This window comes from Mytilus galloprovincialis, chromosome 2 (assembly GCF_965363235.1).
Source record: "Mytilus galloprovincialis chromosome 2, xbMytGall1.hap1.1, whole genome shotgun sequence".
Lineage (NCBI taxonomy): Eukaryota > Metazoa > Mollusca > Bivalvia > Mytilida > Mytilidae > Mytilus > Mytilus galloprovincialis.
Window position 1 is genome coordinate 14,507,169 of NC_134839.1, and position 15,933 is coordinate 14,523,101.

The following is a 15,933-nucleotide window of genomic DNA, read 5'->3' on the forward strand; positions in this document are numbered from 1 at the left end:
AAACAGACATAGGTATAAATGTCAAAAATAGGGGTACAGCAGTCAATATTGTGTTATTATCTCAATCATAAAAAAACAAATATATACCATTGCACAATAACGGAATGTATAAGTACAGAACCACGTCAATCACAAAAAGACTAACATATAAGCATAAGCAAAAAGGAAATATAAAAAGATTATTTTTATAAACAATGACTGGATGAATAATACATAAATGATTGAACTAATTTTTATTCTAAATTGAATACAAAATGAATATTCAAAATAATTAAAGCGAAGACAGTGTTTACTTTTTATCTTTATGTTAACTTTGTTCAGAGAAACATTTTGAGTGCACAGAGAAATATATGTAAACCCTTAGAAATACGTTATTGCTTGATTAGTGTACTTTAAAAATAAAGTACGTGGTAAATTAAATCAATGTACTGTAATGTAGATAAATGTTGAAATTCCACTTTACAATCAAAAGAAAACATCGACAGCTTGCGTCATATTCGTGCTGTCTTGTTTTTAAAAGCTATCATGATTTGTGTATGTATGTCACTACATTGTACGAATGCTAAGTAATACGAAACTCTGCTGAATTTGTTATATATACTTAGAATATAAAAAGAAACAAGACATATACCTGCTCTGTCTTTTTTCAAGTTTAAAAAAATGGTTTTTAATCTTCTTCAAATGTACAAACACAGGCATTTGTTTCTAATATATTGAAAAATGAATGCAGTAAAAAAGATGAAAATAAATTACATGAAATTAAACCGAATTAAGGTAAACCTTTCAATAATTTTATGTGCAGAAAAGATCAGTGTGTTATTTCTAGATGTCGTATTGATCATAAAAAATGAAGATGAACCACAATGTGTACTTTTCAACTGCAAGTACACTATTAAACATGTTTTAATTAATTGTAATGACTTTGCTAATATTCGTAAGACGCATTTCAATGTCAATAATATGTATGATATATTTAATAATGTTCCGTTTACAAATAATATTTGCATTTTTAAAAGAAATTGGAATTTTTTATAGAATATAAAAATGTTATTATATTTAAACCGTTTTTAATTTTTATCACGTTATCTTACTGTTGATTTTCATTTGTAAATAATCAATTTGCTAAGTCTAGAATTTTAGTATATTGAAGGACTTTTTGTCTTATTGTAAAAATATGCTTTAAATTGTAAAAATATTCGAATTAGCTCTCGCCGCGATATAGCCTTGTTGTGCTAATGCGGCGTAAAGCAACCAACAATCAATCAATCTATCCATAGGAAGACCCACTATCAACGTATGTTTACGAGAAGGTACCCAACTACTTTTTCACCTCTCCGCTTAAAACCTTTATTTCTCTGTCAATTCAGTCTCAAATTTTTTGTTCCATACACCTGTAACCGGAGAGCATGTATCTACTCTACAAATTTACATCGTCACCACCGGGATTAGAACCGCTGTCGCCTGTGTGACAGCTAGTGCTTTGCAATAAGAAAATTCCGAAGAAAACTAGAAAATTTAACGTCACAATTAATTACCGATGCATTCAAAAATCGTTTCAATTATGGCATTCCTTTGAAAATAAGTCAGAGAAATGAATTTTGTGTACGTTGCAAAAACAATTGATGATACATTTACACTATCTGCATCACGCAAATTTACAAATATAGCGTTACCATTCGTATCAATTAAGAACCTGGTGGACATACGATAAAGCGATACCAATTAATGACATTACCTATTAATTAATATACATATATCAAGTCTACCCAACCGGAAGCAGTATCTCTCAATTACATAGCATTTACGTATTTGTCTTCTCATTATCACATAAACTGATCCAACCACTTCCGATCATAATACAGATATGGTATAATTGTTTGTTTTGGTTCTGTTCAGAAGAAGGAACTCTAAAGACATTCTTCCTATATAATCAATGTTTATCATCACTGCACTTGGTTACATTTACGTCAAGATACACACAGAAAACGATAAACAATTAATTGAGAAATAATTCCCATTGTGGAGAAGATCCTTTGAAACCTTGTTAGTTCGCCTAGCATAAAATAAATACGTAACGCACCCAGCATTCAGTTGGAAAAATGACAACGCTCTCAATTGAAACCAAGGTCTTTGACAGAGAAGGATAACAATATATTGCATCAGCGCTTCGTAGATGGGTAAAAATTACCATCCTGTCCATTATAACATATTAACAATTGACTTAAGCATCAATTGGGAAACATTAATTGTCGAAATGCGCATCTGGAGCCAAAAACAGTAATGTAGTTATAACAGAAACGAATAGACTGAAAGAACAAATTCAACCTGTATTGAAACATTATATCATATACAAATTTTTCAAGAACAACTTTTATTTTTTTCTGCTTTTTACGAATAAGGAAGCAAGTTAAGACAAACTTCACAAATAATACATAATGGTCTTAAAGTATAGATTATGGGTACAAATGTACCGACGTTGTTTATCATCTTTAATTATAATGTGTTATTCTTTTGTGTGTCTTTATAAATATTACTTTGTGATATTGTTCTATATTATACTTTTTGTATTCTTGTCTTTTATTTTTACTAACGTGCTTTGTCTATATTTCTTGATGTGTTTCTTTGTTACATGTGACGTGGCTCTGTACTTATACATTATGTTATTGTGCTATGGTTAATGTTTGTGTCCTTGTCTTTTCATTTTTAGCCAATGTTCTTTGTATATATGCCTATTAATGTTTCTTTGTTACATAATTGTTTTGTTTGTATAGTGCTAAAGATTATAACACTATGATGACTGTTGTGCTCTTTTATTGTAATCTTTACCTATTATATAACTGTTTGTTTTGTTCACCAACCTCTGTCAATATAATAGAATTGTATGCAACTATCATACAAGTTAGAGCTTTAGCTAACTATAAAACCATGTTTAATCCACCATTTTCTCCATAAGAAAATGCCTGAACCAAGGCAGTAATATGACAGTTGTTATCCGTTCGTTTGATGTGTTTTGAGTTTTTGATTCGGGACTTTCCGTTTTGCATTTTCCTCGGAATTCAGTTTATTCGTATTTTAGTTTCAGACTTAATGTTTACATTGGAGAGGCACAATCAAAAGAACACTCAATGGTTCAATGTAGAGCACGCCAATCAAACTTTACATATACGTTTGGAATACGAAAATCAAACAACGTGATTGTGTATAAAAAGAAAATATTTTATGATTGATCCACCAAAATTCAAGTGAAATGGATGTAAGCATTTATAGGCAAATGTACGACTTTCAACATTGAGAAATACATTGTGCTAGTAATAGAGAACACAAATTCATCTCTTTAACTGTCTAAACATTACTCTAGAACTCTGCTCATTTCGTAAACTCTTCATAATTATAATAATAACGGCAAACAAAGGCAACAGTAGTATACCGCTGTTCAAAACTCATAAATCCATGGACAAAAAACAAAATCGGGGTAACAAACTAAAACGGAGGGAAACGCATTAAATATAAGATAACAACGACACAACATTAAAATGTAACACACACACAGAAGCGGACTAAGCTCTAGACAAAATCCTATGAGAATAACAAATATAATATCAAAACCAAATACATGAATTTTGGATAGATAAGTACCGTGACACGAAATGTGATTATATTCCGAAATCTAAGATTCATTTATTGAGAGTACACTATTCTATGAGACCTCTCTTTGGATCCTCAAATATTGGCTAAAATTTATGTCATATTAATTTTACAATGACACAAATGACGAGAAATACATTTAAGAAAATGCACCATCAGTGAATGCCTAAAATGTGTTTAAAAAACAACAAACAATATAAAGAGAACAGATTCGACAAAAATAAAAACATTACTATTGTAGTGAAATGTGGCAGATACATATACACGTAGCTCTGATTTTGCGCATCGCTATTTCATTGAATCTAACAAATATATATTGTATCACCTTAAATCAGTGCTATTTATAATTTTGAAAACGGAATACAAATTTATTAATAGTAAAAAATCAAATACTATTAAATTTCTATTTGAAAAAAAAGAGTGAAGATTTCATCTGAATACAAGGTGGTCGTAGATGTCATAATCAAACACCTTGGATACATACTGATTGTCTTTACTGATATTTGAAAGTTATTGCCAGTGTTATCATCATTAGATAAGAAAATTGGCAATATTTCTTTAAAACCGGAATTTGTGAATGAAAAAAAGTCATTATCAAATAAATACATCGTAAATAATTCATTGAAAAAAAATACTAAAAAGCTGTGTAAACATTTTGGATGTCTACTTTTCCCTAGGTTAATAATCGATTGTCTCGGTTTTGTTTGGAGTGCACATGGTCGGTCGAGGAGAAGTGGGTACTTGTGTAATCATGTCCCCATATTGTGTTAAATCACGATTCTCGAAACATCACAGAACGATTGCACACACATTAAAGTTGTGTACCTACTTTTTACAATTTAAGAGGTACACATTGTAGCGGTTTTGTCTCTCTTCATATTTATATATTTTATATTTCCAGAAATTTCCAGTGGTAACCGTTCTACATTCTTAAAAGGGTATAGCTACAATTAAGATAAAAAAAAAAAAAGAGAAAAAGTTAAAATGAGGCATAGCTCTAAAACAGTTAGTGAGAATCTGCAAAAATTGAAACTCTGTTGTGGTTTGAATCATTGTATAATAGTCCCTTAACACATTGGATGAGGCAAACTTTAGTAAGAGTGTGGAAACGAACAAAATTGCAATTTTCTAAGTTGTAAATGGGCATAACTCTAGAACGATAATTAACTCATTGTCCACATTCGAATGAGGGTTTTCGTTCTCAGCATTATGTCCGAGTTTCATAAAAATTGGGTTTAGGAAAACTTGGGTAGAGAAGGGAAACTAAGATATAGGACGAACATGACGGTCTATGAGTTTGAATGTCCCTCTGGTATCTTTTGCTCCAATTAAAAGAGTATTACTCATTTCCCCCCATTAGCTACGACGGGGCATAAAAATAAGTTCTTAACATGGCTGACATATCATGGTCCTGAAGGATAATTATTCGAACTCGTTTAATTGCGTAAGCATGCAACCTTTATTTGACCCTTAGAAGATATGTTGTGATTTTAGTCATCTTGACCAGTGATTGATTGTAATGGATGTAAACTAAAAAAACACCCAAAACACTAACAGGGAAAGCAGCAGTAGGAAGCCCGATTGATGATACATGTGACCCGCAACAAATAAAAAGGTGTACATGTTATGAGAATAATCTATATGTATTTTATGTATGAAATTGGATCAAAGAGAGAGAAAAAAATAACATTATAATGTTGCACGGAAACGTGCTTACCTTTGTTTTATATTTTAAGGATTAAGTACCCATGTGTTGATTCAATGCTAAACATATGGAAATTTTATAGAAAATCCACAGCCTTTATCCTTGTACTCTCATATTGGGCAATTTGATGACTGATAGATAGGATTATTGCATGCAGTGCTAGCATTGATTTCCGTAAAACAAGTTTATTAAATGTAGTGTTTTGGAATTTACAGGTTGCTTAGAACTTTTTGTAAAACATAAACACAAGCACATCATAGAAAATCAAGTGAGTAATTTATGTTTCAAATTTTTTTAACAAAAATGTCTGTATTGAAGGCTGTTGATTTTCTATAAAAATCTTGATTTATTTGCCACAAAGTCCTCTTTTTCTATTAAGCCCCAGTCCCACTAGACCACGATCGCACCACGCTCAATAAATTTAGATCGTGGTGAGGTCGCGGTATGAACGGCATGAATATGTTAATTTTCGTTGTTTTCACGATGCTACTACGTCCTAATTACGCTTCTACAACGATCCCGCTACGATTAAACCACGTTCTCATCGCGCTTATTCTGCGACCTCACTACTGAGGCCCCTCATGGGGGGGTCCTAGTAATCACATAATCACCATTTTTTTGCCAATATAATCACATAATCATTAAATATTGCTTATCTTTAGTAATCAAATAATCATAAACTAAAAATACAGTCCTAGGTAATCAAATAATCATGAAATATTTGGCTTAATAATCAAATAATCATTAAAAAAACGGCCAAGTAATCACATAATCAAAAACCCCATGAGGGCCCTCGCTACTCTTACAAAGATCTTTCTACGCTCTTCACGCTCTCACTACGACCATACCACGAGTTATCCGATTGCAATACGATCTTACTGCGATTATAGCACGTTCTTACCACGATTATACTACGTTCATACCGCGATCTTTCTACGTTATCAGCAATACCGTCAATATCGTGTTTCATATCAATATAGTTCCATTCTTTCTATTTCTGATTAAAACGGGGATTTCTCGGAAACAATACATTCATGCTACCAAAATCTACTAGAACACGTAGACGTGGTGGTAGGGGTTGATGTAGAGGCAGAGGGAGCAAAGTATAAACGCCATACTAAACTCCAAGAAACTAAAATTAAAAATAGTACAAGACTCCTGACTTGGGACAGGCGCAACATTAGAGGGGTTAAACATGTTTGTGAGATCCAACCCTCCCCCATACCTCTAGCCAATCAATGAAGAAAAGTAAACGCATAACAATACGCACATTAAAATTCAGTTCAAGAGAAGTCCGAGTCTGATGTCAGAAGATGTGACTAAAGAAAATATTAAACAAAATGACAATAATACATAAATAACAACAGACTACTAGCAGTTAACTGACATGCCAGCTCCAGACTCCAATTAAACTGATACTATACACATAAGTAGTATAATACTTGTCATGAAGAGATGACCAATCAAACTTAAATTACAACCTATTGCTGGTCCATAAAACTCAAATGACGATATTTTAGTGAACGATAGCAGAGATGACACAGATGTGTCAATATATATAGGAAGATGTGGTTTGAGTGTCAATGAGACAACTCTCCATCAACGTAATAATCTATAAAAGTAAACCATTATAGGCCAAGGTACGGCCTTCAATACGGAGCCTTGGCTCATACCGAACAGCACGCTATAAAGGGCTCCAAAAAATACTAATGTTAAGCAATTTAAACGGGAAGAACCAACGGTCTAATCTATATAAAAACGAGAAGCATGGTAGAGGCGTTAGAGCAAATGGATAAATACATTCAGACAAACAAAATCTAGGGAGTTTTTTATATATTTTATGTGAAAATGACAATAGAAATGATGGTCGTAGTGTGAACGTAGTAAGGTCGTAAGAAGAGCGTGATGAGGACGGCAAGGGCGTGCTAGAATCGTACTATGGTCTTGAACAGCGTGGTGTAAACGTGGTATAGTCGTAGTGGAAGCGTAGTTGGGTCGCGGTGACAACGTGATGGTCGTAGTAAGGTCGTCATAACGTCGCTGTGAGATCGTAGCGCTGTCTCTCCGAATAGAATCACGCTTTCGCTACGCTCTCGCTACGATTGTACAGCGACCTTTGCGATCTTACTACGACCTTAGTGCGCTCTCACTACGCTTCTACTACGACCTGATTTCGCCACGACCGCACCACGATTGTTTTGAACATGTTCAAAGTTGTCCACGCTCGTCACGATCTTGAAGACCTCACCACGACCGTGGTACGACCTTACTGCGACCTACACGATCGTACCACGATCATCAATATTTGCATTTTTTTCACAGATCGTAGTGCGATCGTGGCCTAGTGGGACTAGGGTATTAAATGCAATGAAACAGTAAAAATAATGCTTGGCAGCAAGTTTCCTCTTAGAATATGTACATAATGGCCTATCTCTATTATTCATTATATCTGTACTTTTGATACAATTGAAGTTTGAAAAGTTCGTACAAAAATGGCTACAGAAGGGATCATAAACCTTAAATTATGATTACGGGGTCACGCTTTCATCGACATTTTTGTGGATCATGTCGACGGTTAATAATTAAGATGGCGTCGAAACAGTAATACACAGGAAGAGTTGATATTCATAATGATTCCATACAATATGCCCTTTTAAGGTTCTAAATATGTTACGATAGTTGTGAATTACGTTTCATTACATAAATAATCAAATCCAAGAGTTTGAATCCATTTGGTATGCAAGAATTAAGCAACAAATGCCCCTTTCTAAAACATTCCGTCTATTTCAACCATCTGCCCTACTTTTAAATGACAGTATTTGGAAAAGAAAAAAAAATTAAACGAGGCGTTATATAGTATATTATGTTTACTTCAATATTAGACACTTATATTCGAGAACACATATAGCTTTTAATAAAACATTTAATACACACAGTTTACGTACAATTTTCTTAACCGGTAGTCTTAACAAATATGTACTAGACTGTATAGTGTTGTTGTTTGTGCATTAGTTAATTGCTTTGCACTTGTCTAATGTATATGTTGAAATATATGGGCATTTTTCTCCTTTCAATTTGGTTTTCAAACAACGATAGAAAATAACGAAATAACGAGAAATGCCGCCAACATATCTAACGTCATCAACAACAGAACTTCAAGTGTTTGCCAACAGCTTAATTTAAACATTGTTGAACCAAAAGAACGTTGTTTTTTTTAAACAGAAATATAACTCCTGTATCATATCTATCGTGGTGCTTCTTTTAAATTGGACGCATAAGAGCACAAAACACGTAATAAACTTAACTGAACTACGAGGAATTTAATAATTAACAAAATGATTAATATAGATTAACAAGTACAAAATTGATAAATTGTTTCATCAATTTAAGAGAAAAGGCAACATGCAATACAGTACCGAATTATCATAGTTTTTTTCCTTTAATTTGGAAGCAAAAATGCAAAAAGGCATATGATAAACTAACATGAACTATGAAGAATTTAATAACTAACAATGATTTATACAGATACACAAGTACAAAATTGATACTCTATAATTGTCCTATCTCTATAAGAAAAAATCTGAAATTCCATACATATTCAATGTCAATGTTTTTGCATTTTATTTGGTTTTATTTATATTCAATGTCAATATTTTTGCATTTTATTTGGTTTTATTTTAATAGTGTCTGTCATTTGTTAAAACATTCACACTCGCCTGTTGCATACATTTTGCTAATGATTTACTATTATTATGTGCTTTTCTTCCGCATTTAGGAAAAAGAAGCATTACAGTATTTAAATATGATTTTTTTATGTAACTGAATTTATCAACTTCTGTTGATTGAACAATTAGAGGCGTTAATGGCATCTTCGGAAACTATTTTTAATATTGTTCTTCTGACATCTGGTGGTGTCACTGATGTTATTATTGATAGTCGTAGATCAGAGAGGGACCGTTTGGCGTCCATATTGTTCAAATTAACATGAGGATCACATAAACAATCAAAACAGAACGAACAAAAAGACTGTTCATAATTGTGACTCCTTGTTGCTTTCTGAAAAACGGGTGGAATGATGTCATTATTGTCACGCTTTTTAAAACAGCTAATAACTTTCCATAAAAGTTCTCTTCTTAATAGAATATAAACCCATGGATCTAATATTTGGTTAACAGATGCTAGACGGATAACCGTGAAATCTGATACATAGTTTCGGGGATAGGCTTCATTTTGATTAATCAGAATCTTTATCTACAAAAGAAAACCAATTAGTTAAGATCATCAATACTATTGATTGTTACAAATGCAATACAGTGTGTTACATAATAGTTTAGTTGGAATATTGAAATAGTATAGGTATAGTAAAAGGTGATAAATAGTAGAGTTGTATGTCTCCCAATATGCATAGATAGTGAATGTACAACTGACAAAGAGGGTCTGTAAGAAAGAACATGATGATACATTAAATAAAGGCAACAATAGTATACCGCTATTCGAAATTCATAAATCCATTGGGAAAAAAGCAAATCCGGGTTACAAACTGAAACTGAGGGCATCATATCAAATTTAAGATGAGAAATATGACACAACAGAAACACAACAATAAAATGTAACACACACAGAAACGAACTATAATATATATCAATGGTCATTTACAATAACTTCAACAGTACCAATTCTACTGAACTACATTACGACAACACATTATACTTTTTCTTCACTGGAGCTCAAGGACGAAATATTTGAAAATCCGAAACAAAGCCAAACCCGATATGAATTTTATTGACCCGATAAATTCCGTATTAGGACAATTGAACACTGTGTAACGAATTTATCATGATTTTGTTATATTACACATAATTATATTCAAATTCAATTATAGGACAATATCAACCAAATATATTATAGATATTTAATCTGAAACTGAGAAAAATTTAAAACATTAGAACTATAAAGCATCTAAAATTTTATTACTTTTATTAAGTCAATGGTATAAGGGTTATAATTCCAATTGACGTAATAAATAAGGGAGATAATTCAAATTGACGTGATAAAAAATTGTACTGAAATTTATAAGGACAATATCAGCCAATCAAATTGCTAGAAATTACTCTAAATCAGGATAAATATATATATAAGTACGTCTGCACCAGTGACAACTCTACAACAGATTTATCCATCGGATCACCAGCAGTGATGTCGATAGACGAGTTGTATATATCAATGTATATAGTATATACAACTCGTCTAAACATCAACTCAACAATGTTAGATCGAACGCAATTTTTTGTTCTTCCCTCGCCGGGATTCGAACCCATGCTACTGAGATATCGTGACACCGAATCGTCTGCATTGTAGCCGTCCCGCTAGACCTCACGACCACGTGGGGTTCTTAAAAATGAAGCTTTCGGTGGCCGGGAGTTACCTTTCCACGTCAGTTTAAATCTAGCGTTGTACTACAGTACATGATATATAAGGCATGAAGATGTTATTCTTACAGATCAGCTAAATTATCCATAGTAAAGGATCCTACAAATTAATTTAAGATACAGTCATAGAAAAAAAATATATTGATAAGTACGTCTGCGCCAGTGACAACTTTACAGATTTATCCATTGGATCACCAGCAGTGATGGTGATACATGGCTGTGTACATTATGTATATACAACTCGTCTAAACATCAACCCAACAATGTAAGATCTGTAAATTTACTTTATCAATTTTTTTGTTCTTCCCTCGCCGGGATTCGAACCCATGCTACTGAGATATCGTGACACCAAATCGCCTGCACTGTAGCCGTCCCGCTAGACCATACGACCACCTGGTCTTCTTAAAAATGAACCTTTCCAGGTCAGTTTTAATCTAGTGTCGTACTACAGTACATGATATATAAGGCATTAAGATGGTATTCTTACAGATCAGCTAAATTATCGATAGTAAAGGATCCTACAAATTAATGAAAGATACAGTCACATATAGTATATATATATTTGAGTGGTCATATTGGAACACAATACAACCATGTACACTTTTCAGTTCTCTAAAGATGAACAAGTTTTCATAAGAGTAAAAAGTATAATAAAATAATCTAATCTTTATTTAGTTTAATGTTTAAAGCAAATATGATATAGAGTTAAGGAGATGTGGTATAATTGCCAATGGGACAAGTATCAAACAGTCTGAGAGTTCAAATAAAGTCCATGTAGCAATTATATGTCACTATATGACCTTCAACAATGAGAGAACCCCATAATATATATACGACCTTAAAAGACACCGACGTGCAAAATGTGAAAACAATTCAAACGACATAATTCCTAATGTATTTATTGTCATTCAACGACAAACAAATTTGTTTTCGTCTTCTAATATGATGGAGGATATTTGCAGTTAGTTATATCTGCACAGTCGATTTTGATATTTTAGTTAACTAAACTATAATGCTGTACATGCAGATGGTTTTGTTGCTTTAAATAATCATTTGTTTTGGAAGACATGATGAGATCCTAATTACATAAAGTTTTAGTGCTCATTTAATTCTTTAATTTTGTGTAAGTAAGCTGCTTACTATGCATACCTTCTTAATACATTAAATAGTCTTTTATATCTCATAATGTTTGTTTTGTATGCGTGTATTTCATTATGTTATGTGTTTTTTGTCTGAAATGTTCATTTTACAGATAATTGTGTTACAAATGTATGTGGTCGATTGAAAAGCTCTTCAGAGATTATGTTATTAGTAAATGATCCGCATCGACTTCATTGACAAAATTTTGACTATATCCAAGTTAACAATATTGAGGGGGGTCAATGTTTTATGCCTCATTCACACGTACATTTAATTCGAATTGACTGTGAAGCGCATTCGAATAACGTGTGAACGCAGCATAATTTAGAGAAAAAAAAACAGGAAAAAAATCTTCCTATAACCTCAAAAACGACTACGATACGATATCCTTAAAAACTCTTTTCATGCTTTTGAATTATGTAATTAATCGCGTTGCATGTCTATTTTGAGTTGTACATGTGATACCATACTGTGCGAACGGAATAAAGTACATTTATTATGAATTAAAGATTATAATCAATTATTAAATAACAGCAATAATCATCAATTATTATAACTTGATCATATATGATGTTAATTGAAATGGCCCATTCCCTGTACATGTTCTCTAAATATCTAAGCTTAATAAGTAATTAACAAAGACGTGAATACATTTTCTATCTGACAGTTAGCTTAACAATTGCATATTTGCCGTTTTACCTTGGTATCTACGATGGTTAGTTCAAAGCTTCTGTATTTCAATTGCACATTCATTATGATAAAGAAATTAAATAAACAAAGAACACATAATTCTGACAATATAGATTATCATATTCTCAGGTAAATATGTTCACTCAGTTTGAAAATGACGGTTACTCAAATGTACGTTAATATGATTAAGTTAATTAATTGTCGTTTAACGTCCAGTAGCAAATATTACATTCATATTCAGAAAAAGAAGGGTTCATGTGAAATTACTGCTGTTTGACAGATATACTGCTCGAAGCATGTACGTGCTATGTTAGTCTTGTTAGACACGCACTCAACAAGACTGCGTCCAAACTTTACATGTTAACAATCACCTAAAACCTTTTAATATTTAATTTAAAGATTTTCTTTGAAAGTACTAAATGAACCCTTATCTTAAATCGGTAATCACATTCGTTCAATATTGTGGCTTTAGAATGTTAGTTTTGGTACTATTCCATTAAATACTTTTTTTACAGATTTTATCTATACATCATTCCCGCTTTATAACAGACCGTTCGTTAACTGTCGATACATAACTTTTCTTATTATAAAATATTTACACTTAATCACTTCTGTTTGTACTTGTTTTGATACTTGTACATGTAATTGTTTCATTGGCCATCCTTCTAATATTGACTGTCTTGCATTACACAGACATTTAATTTAATGAACCAAGCAGTCTTTCGTCGTATTCATATATATTCGAAATTTTAGCAGATAAATACAATAACAAATGTTTTGACTTTTTGGTCCTAAATCGGTCAGGAGCCTGTAACTCAGTGGTTGTCGTTTGTTAATGTGTTACGTATTTGTTTTTCTGTATGAACATAAAAGAGGGACGAAAGATAGTCAAAATGATAAATCAAAATAAACTGACAACGCCTGGCTGAAAATGAAAAAGACAAACAATAGAACACATGACACAACATAGAAACCCAAAAAGAATAATTAACACGAACCCCACCAAAACTAAATTAGCCGTTAGTTTTCTCGCTTGAATGGTTTTACATTTGTCGGTTCGGGGCCTTTTATAGATGACTATGCGATATGAGCTTTGTTCATTGTTGAAGGCAGTACGGTTACTTATAGTTGTTACTATCTGTGCCGTTTGGTCTCTGGTGGAGAGTTATCTCATTGGCAATCATACCACATCTTCTTTGTTATATTGGTGTGCACTGAAATATCAGTCATATGACCCCTTTTTTTTCCTATTCGAACCACTTGGATATGTTTTTCACCTCTTGATGTGTTACATTGAAAAATAAATAAATGGTTTCAAATGTCTATAGTTGGATGATTTCTTTTTGATTTACTTATAAACATGTGATATTCGGAAAAAAAGCACGTTACCCTTAACAATGATGATTTCCATTGAGGTTTTTAGAACTTACCATAAGAGGAATGCAACAGGTACTTAATACAACAATTATTCCGCCAAGTTCATACAACATTTTAGATTCGAACAACCCATGTTACCCCCACCCCCCGCCCCCTAAATGATGATGTCAACTGAGGCTTTCAAAACTTACCATATAAGATGAGTGCAACAGGTACTTATTACAACAGCTATCTCGGAGGGTTCAGACAACATTTTAGATTCGAACAACCCATGTTACCTCCCCCTAATGATGATGTCCACTGAGGCTTTTAAAACTTACCATAAGAGGAATGTAACAGGTACTAAATGCTACAGTTATCCCTGCAAGCTGAGACAACATTTGACATTCAGTGTATTTGTGAGATTTGCGACACTTTCTACAACTTTGTCTGCATCCCTTTAAAGCATCATTATTCCGACATCTATTCAATAATGTGCATAGCGCTGTCAAATTGAAACAAGTCGTTATAGATATAATCAAAATTGCAAAAATCGCATAGAAATAGTTAAACGCTTTATTCACTGGATTAGTGTTGTAATAATCAAAGAAACACCACGTGTTTTGATACTGCAACACCGTCTTTCCGAATCCTAAAAATGGAAATGATGCAATGAATGACGCTAAAGCCTAACAAAACGTAAGTATCAATGTAGCGTGCTTAGGTGATGACCGTGCTCGATAAAAACATGGAAATCGTATACAAAGAACACGTTCAACGGACATACTGCAAATAATAAACATGGTAGCATAACCGGCAAATATCATAACATAACCAAAATAGTAACACATTGTCTTTCCGACAATCCATTCATTGCCACTTGCATACACTGCAATTACCACAGGTGACGTTAACGATGTCCCAACTAAATCCGTAACGTTAATCCGGCTACCAGACGGTAAAATATTGTCTTTTCATGTTCCGATGAAGAATAAATCAACACTATGAGAGCTAACATATTTCCTAGAAGACCAGATGCAAACATTAAAGCCGAGACTAACCCGGTGTTTTCTCGGAAGCTAGGGTCGCGGTTTGTACCATTTACACTAAACGGTGCATAGTCAGATGTCGATGGCATGCCGCTGCTATTACCCATTTTAAACTAAGCGGGGAACATTATCAAAGATTAGCCAGAGATAATTGTTTTCTGTCATACGTTATGATTAATATGCTGATACACAGACTCAAGGGATTTACAATGCCATCTTCTACTCGATATTTAGTCTAAACGCTTATACAAATTTGAATTAAGTCGTTAACATAACAAATAATGACAGTTTTTAACGCTCTTGAAACACATGAAACGTTTTTTGTAAAGTAAGATCCTATTGGAGCATCTATTAAACATGCAAACACAAAAAATACATGTTAAACATTTGTTAATTGATTACGTAAGTTAATAATCATAAGAATAAGGAAGGTCATATAATTTTGCTGAATATCTCAGTCACGTTTTTTTTTAGATCATGTGCATATTGTAAGCATTCGAATGTTTACATTCTACTATTAATAATAACACTTAAAATGACATTTGAAATAAATCGTCAAGGAACAACACATAAGACAGACAGGACCTTTTTTCGGGACGTCGGGATCGGGTGTTTTTAAATTCGGGATTTCGGGATTGATCCTTTCGGGATCCGGAAATTCTTTTTTCGAATTTCGGGATGTCGGGATTGTTATTTCTTTAAATTCGGGAACTTGGGATTTCATGTTTTAAGCCCGGGATTTTGGGATCAGGGCCCCTCCGATCCCGTCTCATTTATGTTATATAAGTTTGTCGTTGTTTTTTTTACCAACCTTGTTTAATTTTGGAACCTGCAAAGCGTTGCTAATTTTAATCACAAGATCCCATGCTGAATAGAAACGGAAATAAGGTATAAATCCCAATCGGAAAATGGCAATTAT

The 15,933-nt window shown here is 32.9% G+C and overlaps 1 pseudogene; it reads right to left on the bottom strand.

The window, feature by feature from the left end:
* Window positions 1-8,915: 8,915 nt before the first annotated feature.
* Window positions 8,916-15,047, bottom strand: LOC143061993 (prostaglandin E2 receptor EP4 subtype-like; annotated as a pseudogene).
* Between the last annotated feature and the right edge of the window lie 886 nt (window positions 15,048-15,933).